This window comes from Perca fluviatilis, chromosome 5, assembly GCF_010015445.1.
Source record: "Perca fluviatilis chromosome 5, GENO_Pfluv_1.0, whole genome shotgun sequence".
In the NCBI taxonomy this organism is placed as follows: domain Eukaryota; kingdom Metazoa; phylum Chordata; class Actinopteri; order Perciformes; family Percidae; genus Perca; species Perca fluviatilis.
The window spans coordinates 3796858-3817109 of record NC_053116.1 but is presented as its reverse complement, the minus strand read 5'-3'; the positions used below and the strand labels follow the sequence as shown (position 1 = coordinate 3817109).

The 20252-nt window shown below is 39.6% G+C and overlaps 1 protein-coding gene across 1 annotated transcript in view; it reads left to right on the top strand.

Moving 5' to 3' along the window:
• Nucleotides 1–7204: 7204 nt before the first annotated feature.
• The window catches only part of foxp3b (forkhead box P3b), a 38853-nt gene continuing 25805 nt past the window's right edge, over nt 7205–20252 (top strand). Inside the window, exons 1-3 of the mRNA XM_039801131.1 lie at nt 7205–7244; nt 7453–7507; nt 7595–7663. The gene's annotated coding sequence lies outside the window, so the exon portion shown is untranslated. The remainder of the gene's footprint in view (nt 7245–7452; nt 7508–7594; nt 7664–20252) is intronic.

The window sequence follows — 20252 nt, the reverse complement described above, 5'->3', positions numbered from 1 at the left end:
GTCGAGGAGGCAATTTAAGCGACACGAGAAGCACCTACTATGTGAAAACATGCAAGTACAAGTGTTTTGACCAATAGTGCGTTCCATTACTACTCAGAGTTCGAAATTTCCAATGTCAAAGTCGGAAACAAGCCCCCTGAACTCGCAGTACCCCAAGCTCAAAATCCAACATGGCTGCCTCGTGCATCAACAGTAGTGAAAGCTGTAGTAACATACAGTTATAAGCACTTCTGTCTTATTTGTGTCTCACTAAATCAGTCGTTCACACAGTCATGTCCAACTTCTATCTATGGACGTGTTGTTTAAAACAGCGTAATGCGTTATCAACTGGCATTGCTAACAATGGCTAACCTGGCTAGAGCACACAATAAAAAATCTGACTTGTAAATGGGACGCATTCAACTCGACTGTGACGTCATTCCCAGCTTCAACTATCCTGGTTCCGAGGTAAATGAAACTATATGATCAGTCTGAAGTCACATGGCTACATTAAAAGCACAGAAAGAAGAAGTGGCAGCAGAAGTGTGAATGTAAGGTGGGAAAGTATTTGAAGGGCCAACAGCCCGTCCAACAGACTGCAGCGCAACACTTCAGGACACACTCTATCCCATCCGACAACATCAACCGGTCCTCTTCCTCAACGAGAGGGAGACCTTGTTTCAGTGTGGGTTCGGAAAATTCCTTTCACAGCCCTTTCTGGGACCTATAGATTTCCTCTAGTGTTTCCTGTTTGTTTCCCTGTGTCTCCTCCTTGTGTGTGTGTTGATTCTCAGCAGGGGCGTGGCTCAGCAATCATGACCTGGAACACCTGATTCTCATCAATCATCAAGCTCTGTAGAAGATACCTGGCTCTCCATGGTAATTCTCCAGGTCCCCATGCTCCAGTGAATGTTATTTGAATTGATCTTTCGTTGTAACTTTGCTGGAAACATTGTCACCCATGTATCTTCCACCTCCAGTGTCTGTCAGAACCTGAGCTGAGTGTGCCCCTGCTGATCACCTTCTCACCAGCCTGCACCAGTATCCCACCACCAGATGCCATCAGCTTCCACCTGGATATCCATACCACCTGCTCACCATTCATACACCCTAACCCCGCTTTGCAATTATCAGTTTCGGCTTAGGCTAAATAAAGAATTTTCAATACTTGATTCTGTGTTTTGGTGTCTGAATGTGCCCTGGGGTCTAAACAAAGCTAAAACCAAATTGTATCAATTCCCAAACACTACAGTAATCTTATGTCCAGCTCACACTCTAAACCCATGGACCTTACCTGTGATGACATCACTGTAGTCATGCCAGGGTTGGACACAAAAAGGGGAAGGGAGAATACAATAGTAATGTATTGTGGATTGTATATCTGTAACCTGATGTAAATGCAAGATGACAGACTGTCTGCAATATAATTTTTAGATTTTTGTGTATCACCACAACTGTGACTGCATGGGGTGGTGATGGTGCAGTGGATATGACACATTCCTTTGGTGTGGACCTAATTATTAATTAAAGCAATTCAGTTGAAATCCTGCTCAGCATGTTGCATTACCTTGAACGTGCTAATATGAGGTGAGGATATTCTGAGGACTGAGAATGTGATTCACTGTTTTGAACTTTGTATGTAAGACCGCATTTTGTGTTCAAAGGCAAGAATTTAGTTCAGTCAGTTCTTTGCATCAGAGGTTTTGCATATTGAAACTTTGCTAATCGGAAAATGCAGCATGAGGAAAAAAGAATGTAATTTCTTTAAACAAAAGGAACTAGACAGCAGAAGGAAAATATCTCCAATAATTCCACACATTTATTTTTGTTCATTGAATTTTAACCTGCATCTCATGTGCATGAGTGTATTGTCTTTAATTTGTAGCTGATATAATACTTGCAAAACATCTCACATGCAGAAAAGAGGTACTTGAAAAAAAGTACAGCGACCATCTGTTAATGTCCTATGAAAACACGTTACCTGATGAGCTTAATAATAATGGCTTTTCAAAAGAAATCGAGATTTCAAAGAAGCCAGGCTTCCGTTGTGCCTCGCTGGCATTCTGTTAGCGGAGATGACCTTTGACAAGCTGTTTACACCTGTTAGAATGTCATCCAGCACGTTACTGGGCTTCCCCCGCTTTCTGCTCTTAATGTTTCCTCTTCAAAAATGTATTGGTCTACCATTTGAGGTTGTTGATACTGAACATGTCTGAGATGATGCGTTTACACAGAACAATCATTCTGACACCAGGAAATAATATTTCTGAGGAAGAAAAGACATTCCTAATTGAGAAGCATGCAGTCTAAAACAAATACTTTATAGAAAGATTCAAAACAGGAATTTCATTTTGTCTCATTCAAGCCCCAAAAGCACTAATAAGGAAAGACTGTTTTCAGTTTTTGAGTGAATCACAAAGCCTCGTGGTAAAAGTAGTGTCGCTAGTTCATCACTACTAAGTGAATTCAAACACTCAAGCAGTCAGATGATCATGCAGGTTTTAAAGAAAACAATAGTTTACTCCAATCTTTTTAATAACCTTCATTTAATCCAGTAGTCTTATTGAGGATCAATGGGGATCTGATTACAGCAGGAGAAATAAGAGATAAGACACATTAAACCACAGCCAGATATATATAAACTTCAGAAACAATCACACACATCTCTAAACATGTTCCAAATAATAACTTTACATTCATCTAATGAGATGAGACTTTCTAGTTTCATAATTCATTCCATTTCATATGGTGCAAAGTACTGTAAGGCTGTGCAATGTTGGTATTTATTGGTGCGGTATCAAGAGTCAGTCCTGTGAACTGTAGTTTAAATGTGAGAAAGTATTTCTCCTTTAAGTTATACTATGCTCTTATACAGTGCACAGTGATGTGTATGATATTTAGCCTTTTCTTCTGCAATATAACGCAGGGTTAAGGTTATTTTATTCTAGTTATGTCTGGGACCCACTTTTATATAATGACATTCTGTGCCAGTTGAAAATGAGATTTAATTCAAGCTATCTAGCATAATTTCAGCAGCAGGGCCACACCTCAAACACGCGTCTTCCGGTATTCCTGTAAATACCCACCTAACCCTCTCCTCTCATTGGCTCCTGCATTCTGCACCAGACCGAGGGCACACAAACACCAGTTTGACCGCTTCAAGTAAAGCAAACGACTAGCAATCCATCTTGTATCAATACCAACTTATTCATCTAACGTTACTCACCTCATCTCCAGAATGGACGTCACCTCACCGTCTCCCGAATTTCATTCCTCAGAACGGACAATGAAGCAAAACGTTTCAATACTTTCATGTCAAACTTGCAAACCAAACCCATCGCAGATGACGTCATCCCGCTCACTCCCGCAACACGTCATGATGTCAGTTCTTTCAGATTCTCCATTTCAAAGACAGCAAAAAAGAACAGCATCAGAAACAACAAAAAGGCTCATCAACGAGAACAAAAATCACCAAAGCTTTGGCGATACATCAGTACCAGCAGCCTACACCACCAAGGCCATTCAACAACAGGACATCAGCCCCTCCTGGCATCCAGCACCAGCCATTACTCCACCTCACCTGAGCCGCCACCTCAGCCTTCAAAGGCATCCCTGAACCTTACTGTTAGAAATCATGGGCAGTCGATTCTCCCAATTGTTCACCGCTACATTCGTTAATATCATCCTCAGCCTTTCAAAATGGTATCCCAGACCAATAAATACAATCGTGGGCCATTACTGCCCCGAATCGTTCCACCGCTACATCTGTTCAGATCACAACAACCTCAGCTCCACTCTGTCTTGTTTTAAGAAACTGGAGGTTTTGGGGGTCTGTCGTGCCCGTGTGCTACGGCAGATTTCCCCCACGCAGTCAACGTCAAGTCAACTGATGACTACAAGCGACTTCATGTCTCACATACCAGCGACTTCATGCATCGCATCTTTCATTATTAAATTGTTCAAACGTATCTGGTTGATAGAGTGGTCCTGGTTAGTGAAAAATCATATTGCTATCTAACGAAATTTCCAGATATCTATAAGACTGAACAGCTTCAATTTCAGCACCATTATGTGAATGAATGGTAGGAAGATGTTTAATAGAATTATGGGTTAATTTTGCCTTATCAGCATGCAGTTTGAGGTTCTGCAGAGATGTCTGAAGAACGTTAATGGAACAAACATGCTGGGATCTGAAACTATAGGGCTACAGAAGTAAAAAAAAAAAGTTGTAATTAACTGTAGATTTGATTTATTGGTTATTTAGGAACATTGTTAAGAAGAAGTCTACCTTGTCACGAAACGCGAGCAGTCAGATAGTCACACTGGTTAGAAATAAACCGTAGCTTACTGTGTGCTGTGAAAGATAATCTGTGGTGTGTATTGCTCAGTACAGTGGGCCCCAGCATGAACTCTCCTCAGTAATGACTTGGTAAAGGGTATGAAGTGTATTCTACGCTTCATGTATAAATGGGGAATATAGTGCCTTGAAGACCTGTCTCGGGTTAATAAGTATTTTATAGTAGCACTGTGAAAAAAAAACAGAGTTGATCTTCAAGCTAGCAAGCATTCCCAAAGTTTACAAGTTTAAAAACAGTAATACCTCACTTGATGAGTTCCATTTTGTTGAATGTACACCCAATATTTTAAGGGAAATAGTGTATAATGTTTTACTCCACTACATTGATCTAACAGCTCTAGTCACTTACATTGCAGATACATACCAAACACAAGACTCACCATGCTCATCATAACATCTTCTATAAGCATGTCCTGAATGCACACCCAAGGGCCTCACACAGCTCGTACGTGCACAGCAAGAAAATGCAATTTCACTGGGAAAGTCCCATTATCAACTGCTCTGGGTACAGCGTGTACATTTCACTGGTATATTACAGTAAACACACAAAAAACCCACAAAGCTTTATAGGTCTTTGTGAAAAATAAGATAAGATGCTGATTGGTTAATTATTGGACAATAATGTTGCAAAGAAAAGCATATCTTAAGTTTTACCGTACTTTTGGAGGTATGTTTTGGTCGTGAAGCAGCATTAGATCAGCAAGGTGTTACTTTGTCTATCCTCAATGATATAAAAGGGTGGACAAAATAATAGAAACTGTCAGAATTAGTCAATATAGGTCAACAGCACTACAGACGGCTGCTTCCAAATGATCAAAGAGTTGAATTAAAACCTCTCTAAAACACAAACTGTATATCATAACCATTGTGAAGAGATGATTTATTGCAGGATGGTTGTATTAGACTGCATTAGTTGTAGCTAGGTGGACCTAATAAACTGGATAATGAGTGTAAATGTAGAGTGGCACAGCGATGTCTTATATATGCCAACCTCAGATAAGACACAGAGTTGTCACGAGGTTTTAAAAGAAATTCTGCATTTGGAAAGTGAGTAAGACTTTTTATTCACACTTTTTTTTTTTTTTTTTACCATATTTAATCTATAGACTAACAAAAAGCCTGTTTCATTTGAAAGTCTGATTTCAGGAGTTTCACTATAGGTCACAGAGGCATGAATCAGCTGAGTAAGCCCTCACATTCCAAAACCTTTGTCAGGGAAGGAGTGAATCATTGGCATATCGACAATATGATTTTCACTCTGAATCACGCCCGCCGAGAGGGTTACATTGGAACATCGTCAGCAAGAATCAAAACACAATTCTCACCTCATCATCGTATGCTCAGGCATGTTGCGCGATCAGAAGTATAGTCATCAAAGCTTTTTTCACACTGTTGATAGTCACACGAGAACACAATTCACACAGTGAGATGCACTATTGTCCTACTCGGAGCTGCACGCACAAAAATGAGGCACTGTTTCCAGCACACACCTGAATCACTTATGTTTGACCATTTAGCAGAACCTAAACCAAACTAATGAAAAACCTACGTAGTTCAAACTGAATAAATGAATGAGCCCTTACATTGCCTTCTGTCTGCTTCAAAAACTTCTACAGTAGCTTTAACATTGTCTTGGGTTTCAGGGTCCTGGTATTGTTGATGCTGGCTCACTGTCACACTGTCATGGCTTACTAGTAGCCTAACACCTGGGCTTCTCCTGCTACAAAACGTCCAAATGTGCGCTGGAGAAGGCCTTGGGCTGGTCTGATGCTTTCAGTTCTACTGTAGTTCAGTTGGTTCAGAGGAGGTGTGCCAGGATTCACAGGAATGTTTCCCTGATCTCACACAACTCAAAGAATCTCACAAGGAATCTGCTGACAAGAACAATTGTGAAAGGACAACTGTTGGACACACTCACATCAATGCAAATATGAGAGAAGTCAACAAGAGGAAGCAAGGACAGTATGTTGCACGCATATTTAGACAACCTATACCATCACAGGAGAGCAAACCTATCTCCTGGAAACCGTTTTCATACCAATTTGTTTCTTGAAAACATTAGTAAATGACACAACCATAATAACAGGGACATAAGAACATAACGGGGACATAACAACATTCAAGTCTACACAACACAGGACCTAGTTTAAATGATTGACAGAATGTAAAGATAAGAACATGACATGATTCAATGATGGGAAGACCCATCTAAAACATACAAACACCCTTAATGAGACCGGTGGCATTGATTAAATATTTTTTAATATATATGAGATAAGAGATATTTTCTTGAATTATATGACTAGGCATGATGCCCCATTTAGTCAGATCTCTAAAGTATATACTACAGTACTTTTGCCTCCTGTGGCATGCCTGGTGCTATAATCATAATCCTTGATACTACACCCTAGTATGTGTACTATGTTATATTTATCTAGATCCACAGTAATTATTTAATCTGAATTTGATTCTAAATGCTAATTTTAAACTATAAATAACTAAAATAAACTTGAAAAGCAGCAGAGGACTCATTTTCATTCATGTTTTAAAGAAATCCCATTTGATCAGAAAGAGCTAAATAAAAATAATCAACCCGTTTACTGAACGCTCGGCATTGTTGCTGATGAAGGAACATTTGCACCGAAGCAGGTTAAAATGTGTGGAAAAAGTTGTTATTTTGCTCGCACAAAGACGGCTTCTTTGTTCTATTTCCTCAGGTAAAAACAGCTTATTTTCCAACACACATATTTATTGAGTTTGTCAGAGCGCCGTTTGGAAAGTGTCAAAGTTTTTGTTGCAGTTTCTTGTGATTTGCTGAGACATGGCTTTAACTGCCCTCCTCCTGCTCTGGATATAAATGTTGAGTGGATATGTGGCAGCGTTCTGTGCCCTCGGAGACTGTCCACAGGTGAGTGTATGGACCATTAACCTGTTGTTGTTATATTTTAATAGTAAGATGATAACATATTTTGAAATTTAAATTTGAACAATTGTTTCTTTCAAGCAGCAGACTGGCAACTAAAACTATAATTGCAAACTTTGTGATGAAAGTGATTTGATTGTGCAGATTTTATACAAGTCCTCTTTTGTTCTTCGTTGGTTGTTTTTTTTTGTAGGTTTTTTGTGATTCCAACCTAAATCACTCAAGTGTGCAGCCCTCTTCACACCAAGGTATGTCTGTTTTACTTTTTGTTAAGGTTAGAGTTGCCGAAAACCATATTTCCTGTGGAATAACTCCCCCTCTGAATGATTTCAAAGTATCTCCCTCGAAGAACCTGAGAAAAGGAAGACAGAGGCAAAGAGGAGGTTCTGCGCGGAGGTGATACGGTAAGCACAAATCTAACTGTTTTACAGTAAAAACTGCAAATCATCTGACTGGGATCATCCCAAAGTGACAAAAGGGAAACGACTTTGACTATGTGTTTGATCGGTGCTGAGTGAGAGCTTACCGTGTGGATCTGGTCTGAGTTCAGTCGATACATGTCCAAATATTGAAATCATGAATATACAAACAACACGCACAAACGTAGCGTCGTGCACAAAAGCTGCACTTCATCAAATGGTGACAGAGGACTCTTGCTGAATAGTTTCACACACATGGCAGCAGTTTGGTTGTTTTTTAAAGAAGTGTTGATTCAATTTCAGCAGCAGTGGTTTTACACATCTTGATAAATATCACACATTTCCCCAAAATGATCACATAATGCTCTTCTTAAACCAGTTGACAGTTAGGAAGTTGATCTATATTTTCAGTACAGTAAAGTTAAAATTGCATTGTTTTAAATCCACCTGCAAAATTTTGAGAATCTCGGAACGAGCGTAAAACATTCAGGGAGGTGTACGTATATGAGTTCTTCAGCTGTTCGTTAACTCGTAGTGAATGCAGGAAACAGTCAAAGGACGTCACTTTGTCAGATTATATGAGGACACTCAAAAAAGCTTGTTCATTTCAAATATATTCATCTGCCAAACAATGTAATAAAAAAAAAAGAATATCATGTTTTATATATCACAAACTATGTTAATATGTTTGACATATTTCAATGCATGTACATTGTGATTGCCTGGATTGAGTCAGACCATCTTCAGGCCTGCGTGAAAGAACACAAATGGAAAATGGAGAAGTTTGTGTCTCCGTGTACCTGCAGCAGGACAGTTTGAGTGGAACATCTGCTTCTCCAGCCTCTCAGTTCACTGAACCTTGGAAATAAGTTTTAAAAAATATCTTAGGATCCATGTAGTACGTTCACGTAGTCCCAATTGTTCTTCTGCTGGAAAAAGGCTATGGGATGTACTTTAAAGCTAGGGAAAAAGCTAGTAAGTGGACCTTGAGTTAAGATTTATTTTCTCAAACTAACTTCTGCAATGCTCAGAACATCACAGAGGAAAATTATATGAATATTAGAGGGGAATCTAGTGAAGGTGTTATTTTTTAAAGATACAGGCCAGTCAGCATGCAAATACTACAGATGTTGATAACCGCTGCGGTTATCATTGATTTAGTTCCTTTACCTGAAGAACCCTACATCTTTTATCGGATTTTTATCTAGATAACCAATGGCGTTGCTTCGGTGTTCTGTTTCTCTTTGTGTGATCTCTAAAGGTGTCAGGATGATTCTCCATTCTGTGTAGGCCTACTGCTTTTTCTTTTTCCTCCTGTCATTTTAGAAATCTTTTTATCTGCAGTGATGTCTCTCGGTCTGAGGGCTGACGGGCTCTGATAGACATAACGTACAATCAATCGATCGATCACTTTGATTCCTAACCAGAAACCCTACGACAAATCCAGTGGAATGTAATCCCCCATCCTTCAAGTTGTGCCTGGTTCATCATAAAGCAGAATATGGCCGTCAGTTAAGCACTCAAAAACCTGCAGTCCAGGGGGTAAAGTGGGCCGGAACAATCCGGAACACCTTCCATTAATAAGTAAATTAATCTGATTATTATTTTTTATACATCACTTTCATTCTGCAGCAGCAGTGAACTGCAGAAATTTGACCACATTCGCTTTTCAAAATCAGATGTTGACATAGAGTATATAAATACATATATGGAAAAAAAGATTAATTGGATTATATTTACAGGAAGTATAAAACATGTTACCAGTGTCCTGTATAAATTAAGAAATCCCACTAAGTTGTAAGGGAAATTACTTTATTCTTTGATTTTGGGTTCCTGGAAAACAAATCCTGACAATGATTGAATTACAATTTAGGACAACTCAGACATACAGACTAAATATCAAGCTTTTAGTTTTAATGGATCAATTTGGAGAATTGACAAAGCTCCTGCATTTGTGCACCTTGGAATAGCTACATATTTTAAAAACTTGAGGTGCTGTCAAAACACATTGCTCCATCGTTTCATTATTATTACAAGAACTGATATTTTTGAGTTCAGGGAATCTCTAACTATATACATTCTTAAAATCAGGCATTTCTAAAAATTAAGCCCCACATAATAAAGTCCCACAATTTAGTAGCTGAGACTGGCTACTTGTCGATTTTGTGTTATGACCACTGCGTTAAACTCCATCTAGTTTAGCATCCTTTTTGTGTGTGACCCCTTAGAGCGCTGTATCCAGGTCTTACATCCATGGGTCCACACGTGTTTTACATGCCTGCAGGACTCTGATAAAACATGTCTTCATGCTCTATCTTCCTGAACACACTGATAAAGGAACAAAATAAGATGTAACATCCTCATTTCCTGGCAGGTCTGTCTACTATTATATACGGTAGCACCTGAACTGTGTTAGTTCAGCGCTACATACAGGCTACTAAATGTAGAACGAAGGAGCCGAAACAATGACATAACAGCGTAAATGTAAAATGAATGAGTAGATTGTCATTTGCGCATTTGAATAGTATTGTAAGGCGTACGCCCAGGGCGCATTGAGCATGGGTGTATAGTTTCATTGGGTTCTTACATATTTTATGAACCCACCAACACAAACAATATATCATCAGATTGGCACAGCAGACTATTAAATATATACGCATGTTAAGGTTTATTTGGGAAAACATGCAGATATTATGCATCATGCATGACTCATTTATTTCAGAGTTATCAATGAGATTGGGATGTGTGATTTGAAATATGGGAGTATGTGAGTAATAAACCCACACATTGATAGTAGTAGCAGTATGAGGCATCTGCAACTTTCCACACTGTAATGTGGCTGATTGCAATATCCAAACAGGAAATACTTATACATAGAAATACAGACACAGATGTTGACTCACAGATATACCAACCAAATATTAACCATCACATCAAATCACTTAGCGTGTGTAGTGTTGTGACTAAAGCTCTCCTCGCTTTGACAAAACAGACACAGAGGATTGTTCTTGGGGAGATAAAGTCGAGAAGGAAAGCCAGAATGAGAGATGACAGTGAGAAGCCACAAACATGTTGAGTGTTCTCACTTTCTACTGAATTCCTGTTCTGTGGGTGTGCATTTGCATAACACCGATGCTGTCGGCTGTTTGGTTGATTGTGAAGATGCACACTTTTCCACAGCCTTGAAGAAATCTCTGATGTAACAGTCAGGTAGAAAAAGACAGGACCCTGCAACACTTTACAACACACATGGCAGTAAGTATTACTTGCTTTATAGCGAGATATGTCATGTCGTCAGCTTTCATAAGAGCATCTGAGGGCCTTCATGACTTAACAAGATGAAGCCTCATGGCTGCATGCTTTCAGATCAAGCCAAAGCCATGTGAGTAGACATCATGAAGTATCCAGAGGTTGGTTGGAAACTAGGACTGTCATTGTCACTAGAAAGTGAAAATAGCTAATGCAGTCATAAAAGGTTAGCCAACTGAAAATGTAGAATGATAAATGGAAGGTAAAGACTGCTGTAACCCCTTAAAAAAGAAGCTATATATTTATTTCACTGCTACACACATTGCTTAATCTTCCCAATGAGATGTCCATGTAGGCTAACTGCCAATGGTGGAAGAAGAACTCAAGATGGATATGAGTGTCATGTCTTTGATGTCAAGCACAGAGCCAAAGTCAGGACGTGATTAGCCTAGCTTAGCATAACGACTTGAAACAGGAAATAGCTAGCCTGGCTCTGTCCAGAGTTCCACCAAAACGCCGCTAAAACTCACTGATTAACATGTTCTGTTTATCAAGTAGAGCCCGTAGCGGTGGCAAAGACTATCACCCACAGAAATCACTACATTACAATAATAATAATAATAATAATAATAATGTAAAACTTATGGATCACTCTTGGAGAAATTTAATTTGTCCACTGAGGTTTTTTTCCATTACAAACATTCAGGAAGTGCACACACATGCACATGCATTGGAGAGATGTAAGGGCCATGGGCAGGCCATGAGCAGTTGAGGGTTTGGTGCCTTGCTCAAGACTAAGCTGCTGTCGCCCCCTGAATGTAACAGTCCTAGTTTAAAACACGTCGTTAACGTTGTGAAACGGTCGGTGTTTGGTTAAAGGTGCAATATGTAATATTGTATGTAATACTGGCAGCTAGCGGTTAAAATAGTTACTGCACTAACAATTCAAAATACTGGAGAGTCGTTTCCCCCGCCCCCTCCTGCCCAGACTCGAAGTTCACGGAGGTTGCCAGGCTGAGACCGCAGCATTCACAACAATGTTGCTAGACGCTTTTCTCACATAGCCAGACATTACTCCACAGCACAGCAGAGTAGCTAACATTAGATGCTAGTCTCACATAGCCAGACATTACTTCACAGCACAGCAGAGTAGCTAACATTAGATGCTAGTCTCACATAGCCAGACATTACTTCACAGCACAGCAGAGTAGCTAACGTTAGATGCTAGTCCCACATAGCCAGACATTACTCCACAGCACAGCAGAGTAGCTAACGTTAGATGCTAGTCCCACATAGCCAGACATTACTCCACAGCACAGCAGAGTAGCTAACGTTAGATGCTAGTCTCACATAGCCAGACATTACTCCACAGCACAGCAGAGTAGCTAACGTTAGATGCTGGCTATATTGACGGTCTCATGGCAGTTCGTGTAAATGTGACGTAATTTTAATCTATTGATACGTGTTCACGGAGACGTTTTTGTCGGTTTTTACGTGGCGGACAACACGAATCGGCCGCTCCCGGCCACCTCATCCAGCGCGTCCCCAGCCTCCCGGCTTATGGAGCTTCCTTTTCGGCCGCCTCCCGGTGTCCTTTCCCCGAGAAAATAACGTGACATTTACACGTAAAAAAACGAGAAAAACGTCTCTGTGAACACGTATCAATAGATTAAGAATAACGTTGATATTTACACGAAAACAGCCATGGCCCGCTTGCCTGGTCCTCCCGGTAACATTAGCAGGGTTAGCATGGCGGCGTTAGCCAGGACCAGTCGGGATCACTTTACTGGCTGTGTCTCAATTGTTTTTGCGAGTAACCAACTCGGGTACTCTAGCTATATAATTCAACGTGAGTACACAAATGTTGAAATGACATAAAATGCCCGTCCCTAGTGGCTGTGATAAATTAGCCTGAAGCTATGCTTACCTGTTCAGGAGGAAATAAGCCAATTCTGCGTCCTTTTGGGATTTAAGCTGTCTCCATCTTTCAAATACATCTCCAATATTTACCAGGGGGTTGTTACGTCTCTGGTCACGCAACTGTTTTTTTAGGTCGGGTAGAATCTCCATTTATCCTGTTCGTTTGTGTGCTGCTTTCATGGCTGTACTACCGTTACAGCTGTAGCGTGCTGGGTTTACGTTTTTACAGGTATATCTGGCAACCCGGCCTGGCTGTCAAACTGGGCCGTTGATAACAACACACAGATCAAAACATAAACAGAAATTCTGTCACGGAATGTATATTTCAAAAAGAAAAAATACTGACATTAGCATTGTTGTCAGAAAAGATAGTATTTCAGCTTAACATGTTTCCTTAATATCTGATGAGGCATTGGTGTCATTTTTGGATTTATTACAGTACAAATATTACATATTGGACCTTTAAGTTTAGTCACAAAAACTACTTGGTTAGGTTTAGAAAAAGATGGTGGTTTGGGTTAATATCAGCACATTTTTACAATACTTCACTTCCGTTCGTACGTAAATGATGTAATTATGTACGCGACGCAAAAACGGACGTATGGAGGAACTCCAGGGACAGGGAAATTGAAATCGAGCATTTCTTTATTTAATATTTAATAGTACATTAATAACAGGAATTAATAAGGACTTTATTGATCCCCTTTCTCTGCTTTGCCCGCCCAGAGAATTTGGCCCGCCCATGAGAGAGAGACATCATGGCTTTCAAATAAGCAAAGAGGCAGTTGGTCAAGGCCACACCCCCACCCTCCACCTTGCCCCCCCCCTCTCTTCTCCTCAATAGCTACAGACACAGAAATGGCACATCCTAAGGAAAGCTCATTGTGGGACTGGCTCTAGTGGCTGTAATTCTGCACCAAGGCTGGATTTCAGGAAAGAGACTTCAGATACAGTATTAGGGGACCAGTAAGGCCTATATAAAAGAGACTTCAAATACAGTATTAGGGGACCACTGAGGTCTATATAAAAGAGACTTCAGATACAGTATTAGGGGACCACTAAGGCCTATATAAAAGAGACTTCAGATACATTATTAGGGGACCACTAAGGCCTATATAAAAGAGACTTCAGATACAGTATTAGTGGACCACTAAGGTCTATATAAAAGAGACTTCAGATACAGTATTAGGGGCCACTAAGGTCTATATAAAAGAGACTTCAGATACAGTATTAGGGGACCACTAAGGTCTATATAAAAGAGACTTCAGATACAGTATTAGGGGACCACTAAGGTCTATATAAAAGAGACTTCAGATACAGTATTAGGGGACCACTAAGGTCTATATAAAAGAGACTTCAGATACAGTATTAGGGGACCACTAAGGCCTATATAAAAGAGACTTCAGATACAGTATTAGGGGACCACTAAGGTCTATATAAAAGCATCCAAAAAGCACCATGTCAATTCACCAATTTAACACTTCAGCAGAGGTTTATATTTCCATAAACAGGCTTAGTCGCTTGACGTTTAACGTTGAGGTATGGATTTGATTAGCGGAGGTATTTTGCCGACGGTAATGTTATTAGTGTTATAAGTTAGCAGCACACTAAATCTTATCTTCTGTCTGTTTAGAAGCTCACAGCAACTTAATAACATATAGTGTCTGGCTTTTGTTTGATATCTAGTGTCGGCAAAAATGCCTTTTTAATGAGTTCCATCTTAGCGAAATGCTCTGAGTGAATTTAAGTTGGACTTTTATTGTAAAGGGTCGACAAGGAATAAAAGTCCAACTTAAATTCCCTCAGAGCATTTCGCTAAGATGTTATGGCAGCGTGTTTTTTTTCCCTCAACCTTTATTGTGCGGTCATTTAGTTTTATTCAGAGTTTATTAATATCCAATATCCAATTCTGTCCAAACTGCTCCAAATCCCAAACCCCAAGTTCACTGGGTACCAGGAAACCAAGTGTGAAGCAGATTGGATGGACTGTTCTCGAGATATTTGAAAGACAACACACACACACACACACACACACACAGTATATACAAGTTCCTCGAGTTATACATAAGATTTTACCGTATTGAGTTTATCCATCGATATCGATCACCCTTAATTTGAGAGGTGAATGAAGAGGCTTGATGTTCAAAAGATGGAGCATCATATAACGAATGAAGCTAAAAAAAAGCTTTCACATAGTAAGCCATGTGAAAAAGTAAGATCTGGAAATACCATCTAGGCATCTTTGACAAACACACGCCCCAGTGGTTGCAGCTGACATCTCACCATGCTGCACTAAAGTGGAGCAGCTTCATCTCCCACTCATTCTGTAAGTCTGTGGTGATGCTATCAGTGTGTGTGTGTGTGTGTGTGTTTGTGTATCTGTGTGTGTGTGTGTGTGTGTGTGTCTGTCTGTGTGTGTCCCTGCACCTGTGAACAACCACAGCCTCTCTATCAGAAGGTCTGCTACAGGAAATGTTTTGAACCACTAAAGACTTTAATCTGAAGATGGCTGCAGTGAATGCTGGATGCTGATTGGCTGGAGCTTTATTTTCAGATAACCACCTAGTTTTATATACAGTCTATGTGAACCACACAGCTCAGATATGGCGCTCTAACTCATTGCGCATGCCTGGAGGGCTACAGCTTCTTCTACATGTATAGGAGCAGTAAATTAATGTTAAGGCTGAATCATAGTTGTGTTGTCCAAAGTAATCAAGACTTATATTGAGAAGAATAACATTTTGTGAGTACAATATAATAATTCAATCTCTTGATTTATCAAATTGTGATTCTCTAAAATTAATAATTAATGAGCACAAATTTGCCCTTTAGAATTTTTACAAAATGTGCACAACTTTCTGATTTGTACTTGACTTACCTAATTAAAGTGATGGTTCGAAGTAATTCACCCTAGGGTCCTTTGCACCATGACCTCGAGCCAAACACCCCCCCAGAAGCTTTTTTCACCTGGGCCAAACATTGGGAGAGTTAGCGTAGAGTAGCGTTATCAGCTGAATAGCTTAGCGCAGGGGCTAATGGATCCAGTGATGTATCTCGTTACCCCACTAATAATGCCTGAAATGATACCAAACTTCTACACTAGTACAAATAGGTTATGTACGATGGATTGGAAAGTTGAATTAATATTTAATAATTTAACTTTTTTTTTTTTTTTAAGTTAGTGCTGTAGAATAACTAGCAGGAGACAAGTTATAATTGAGGTAATTTTGGAGACATTACCTTATTTAATCATTAAATTAATAAATATTTTTTCGGTGTTGTAATTTGTAGACGGCCCTAAGTACTCTTACTGCCGGGTAGTAACAGCAGCAGCAGAGACGAGAAGCCGACAGGCAAGTGTTATTTACATACACTTCTGGTGTACCTACAAACTTTCCAATCCATCGTATATAACCTATTTGTACTAGTGTAGACGTTTGGTATCATTTCGGGCATTATTAGTGGGGTCATTTACGAGATACAAACGTGGGTCCATTAGCCCCTGCGCTAAGCTATTCAGCTGATAACGCTACTCTACGCTAACTCTTCCAATGTTTGACCCAGGTGAATAAAGCTTCTGGGGGGGTGTTTGGCTCGAGGTCATGGTGCAAAGGACCCTAGGGTGAAATTACTCCGAACCATCATTTTAATAATGACTACATATGAATTCACAAAATTAATGAATATGTCATTAATTATTTTAAAATGAATAGTTGTAGCTAACAGGCTGCTGGGTGCTTTAAACTGAGTGACTGCTGCAGAATCCTCACACACACAGACACACACACACACACACACACACACACGACACACACACACACACACACACACACACACACACACACACACACACACACACACACACACACACACACACACACACACAAACATTGTTTAGACTGTCTAGAATCAAACCTAAATGAGGGACTTGGATTTAATATAGTTTTCATTTAATTTTGGACAATACAAATACATGTACTTCAGTTGTAGCCTGTTAATCAACACTGTGTTATCTTAAAACATTAGACTAGAAATGGTAATATATTGTTTAATATTCTTTTAGTTTATTGTTATTACAGTTTTTTCCAATTGCTAAAACACAATTTTGCAAACTAGGCTGGTTTTATCAAAGCACTTAACACAATTCACAAACCACACCCAAACTTCAAAATACCTCATATATCCTGCAAAATGAAGCACTGCAACCAAAACTTCATATAGCATTATCAAAATCAAACTTTTGCACCAAATGACACACACTTAATTTATATTACCAGATTTTTGTCTGACCAACTACACACTGTTGGGCATAATGAAAAGCACTCTCATCTTTAGTATGCGTTGCCATAATACTAAAATAGTTCAAATTGTAGAAAATTCTTCAGATTGTTCACATGCACAGAACAATTTGCAGATATACACACACATGCTGTTGAAACATTTAATTTTAAAAAGTTTCACCAAACAAGTCAGTGCAACATATGCACAGCAGATATATTTACAATGGACTGAACAAATATATGCTCACAAAAAACAGTAAACTGAAAAAAGAAAATTGCAGAAAAAATGTGCAGAAAAAATATATAGAAAAAAGAAAGAGGCAAGAAAAATAATTAGGCAGCATCTTGCCGCACAGCTGGGTCTGGCCACAACGCCTCGTCCACATCACAGGCAATATCTTCCCTTGCCAGACATCGAGGGAAGAAGCGCCTTGAGTGCCTTATCCATCCCTGAATCGCACCCACATTAATCTCATAACATGCCTCTTCCATAGCCTGCACAAGAGGCATGCGCACAAAGGGCTGCCGGTCATTTACCTTCCACTGCCATGCCGAAAAGAACTCTTCTATGGGGTTCAGAAATGGTGAGTATGGTGGGAGGTATTGCACGAGAAATGGTGGGTAGTCAGCAAACCAGTTTTGGACTGGGGCTGTACAATGAAAGCTCACGTTGTCCCATACTACAACGTACCGGTTTCTTTGATGGTCTGCATCATTCCTACGCTCTGGTGGCATGACAATGTTTTGGAGTATGTCCAGAAATGTGAGAATATGTGTGTTGTATGGTCCAAAGTTGGCATGACAGTGGAGGACAACATGCGTATTGGAGATGGCAGCGCACATTGTTATGTTCCCACCACATTAGCCAGGAACATCTATAATGGCTCTGTGGCCAATGACGTTTCTCCCCCTTCTTCTGGTCTTCGCTAGGTTGAACCCAGCCTCATATATAAAGATGAACTCATGTGGGATTGCATGAACATCCATTTCCAGTACTCCCTGAAAACAAAGAACAAAAATCAGTCAGTATGGTGTTATCCAGTACACTGGGAAACAATGCAACGTGAAGTATACTGCAGTCAATATTGCACTTACATCCACATATGCTCGTCTGGGCTCTTTGTTTCTCTCAAACGGCACCTTATAAAGTTCTTTCATTCAGATTTGGTTTCACTTGAGAATGCGAGCCAATGTGGAGACTGACTCGTTGAATGTTGTTGAATATGGTGTTGTCTTGGATGATGTGGCTTTGAATTTCTCGTAATCTGATTTCATTATTTTCCAAAACCGAGTTTACAATGGCAGCTTCCTGTACCCCGGTGAACATTTGGCCCCTTCCTCCACCATGGTTGCGTCTCTCAGTCCTTCAGAAAAACCAAAAAAAAACCTAAAGCTATTTCCCCCACAGTAGAGTACATTGTACAGGAAACGTGTACAGTTAGTGTATGACATCAGCCATTCATGTAGTGTAGTGTGTGTAGTGTAAAGAAAGAAAGAAAAGAAATTTTGGTTAAATACCTATACTCCAGTCAAAATGTCCAACGCAGTCTCAAGGCAATTTGTGAAATGGTCACTAATTTAATCTATTGATTTGTGTACATGGACACGTTTATTTGTGATGGTCAGCATGTTTGTTTTTTTTTCGTGATGGTCAGCATGTTTTTTTTACAACCTGATCTCACAGAATTCCGTGAAATGAACACGGCCCCTCAAGTTAAGGAAAAGGTGTTGGGCGGGCTTATGGTTCCATGACACGCGGGACATCAATGGGATGGGTTGGTTTAGGAAACGTGACACGCAGGACACGATCCCCGGTCTCCTGGGTGAAAGCCCTGTGTCGCAAAATGAAACTTTCGCCTCAAAATAGTTTTACCTGTGTTCAAAATCAAACACTGCTCTCAAATCATAAACAAAGTGATCAAAATGATATACACTATCAAGCAGTCAGTAAACAATACACCAAAAAAAAATAGAAAACACATTGTTCAAAACATACAGTTCTCAGGGAGAAGTACATTTTTTTACAATCTCAAAACAAATTTCATATTTGTCCGTCATTGTCCATGGACAAGAACATGGTCTGTGACTGTTGCTCGGATTTCATCAGATATTTCCACTCTTTGTCTTCCTCTTCATCCGCCTCTTCCTCTTTCTTGCCCTCCTCCTCATCGCTCACCTCGCATATGCATCGTCCTCGTCCTTTCACATTGTTTCTTCTAACCATTCTCAGACTTTCATCTTCCCACCTTCAAAACCTGTTTGCTCTCTGAACTGCCTTATATTGGTATGTGTATATATATATATATATATATATATATATATAGCTCTCATTTGAAACAAGTGAAATCAATTTTGAGTGGTTGTGTTCAATCAATGACATATGTTCTCTATTTGTATTTGATTGTTGCCACTTGTGTTTCCCAGTATGGATGACATGTGCATTAGAGTGCAGAATGTGTTTTGAGAATGAGAATGTGTTTAGAGTTTTGCCGAAAAGTCTGAGTGAGATCTGCAAATTACCTTTTACCGTGTGAAATGGTTTAAGGTATTGGCAACAGAATGCACAATTAGCTAAATGAGCTCAGGCAACTGAGAACTTTGTTCAGCCGATGGGTTTTTAGTGTTTTAGCAATTGAGGAAAAACTGTATTAGTTCAAGAGCACAAATGAAGTAATGCACATGAATTAGTCATCTTTTCTCCATGACACTGGTGGGACTTGTTTCATATGTAAAATATGTGTGTGGGAGTTTGGTATTTATACATATGATTCTTTTTCCAATTCACCTATCACCCAAAAACGTTGTCCTCTCATGCAATGCTTTGAAGAATTAACACTGTAGTTTGGATGATCGACTCAATAACATGATTCATATTCTTTGTGTTTCTTGTTTTCACATGCGTTGCTTCAGTAGCTGTTATTGTGGCTGCTTCTATAGATGTTATACAGTTGGTGTGTTTGAACTATGAGGAGCAGTGAGACGAATTCAAAGCAATGTTCTCTTCAAAAAAAAAGCTTTCATTTTTTTGTTGTAAATGTGCACAACAAACCTGCAGGTTTCAAACTGTAGCGCTCTAAAGCTTTACTACGAGGTGAGCCAGCTGCCTCCAAACTGCAGGGCTCGCT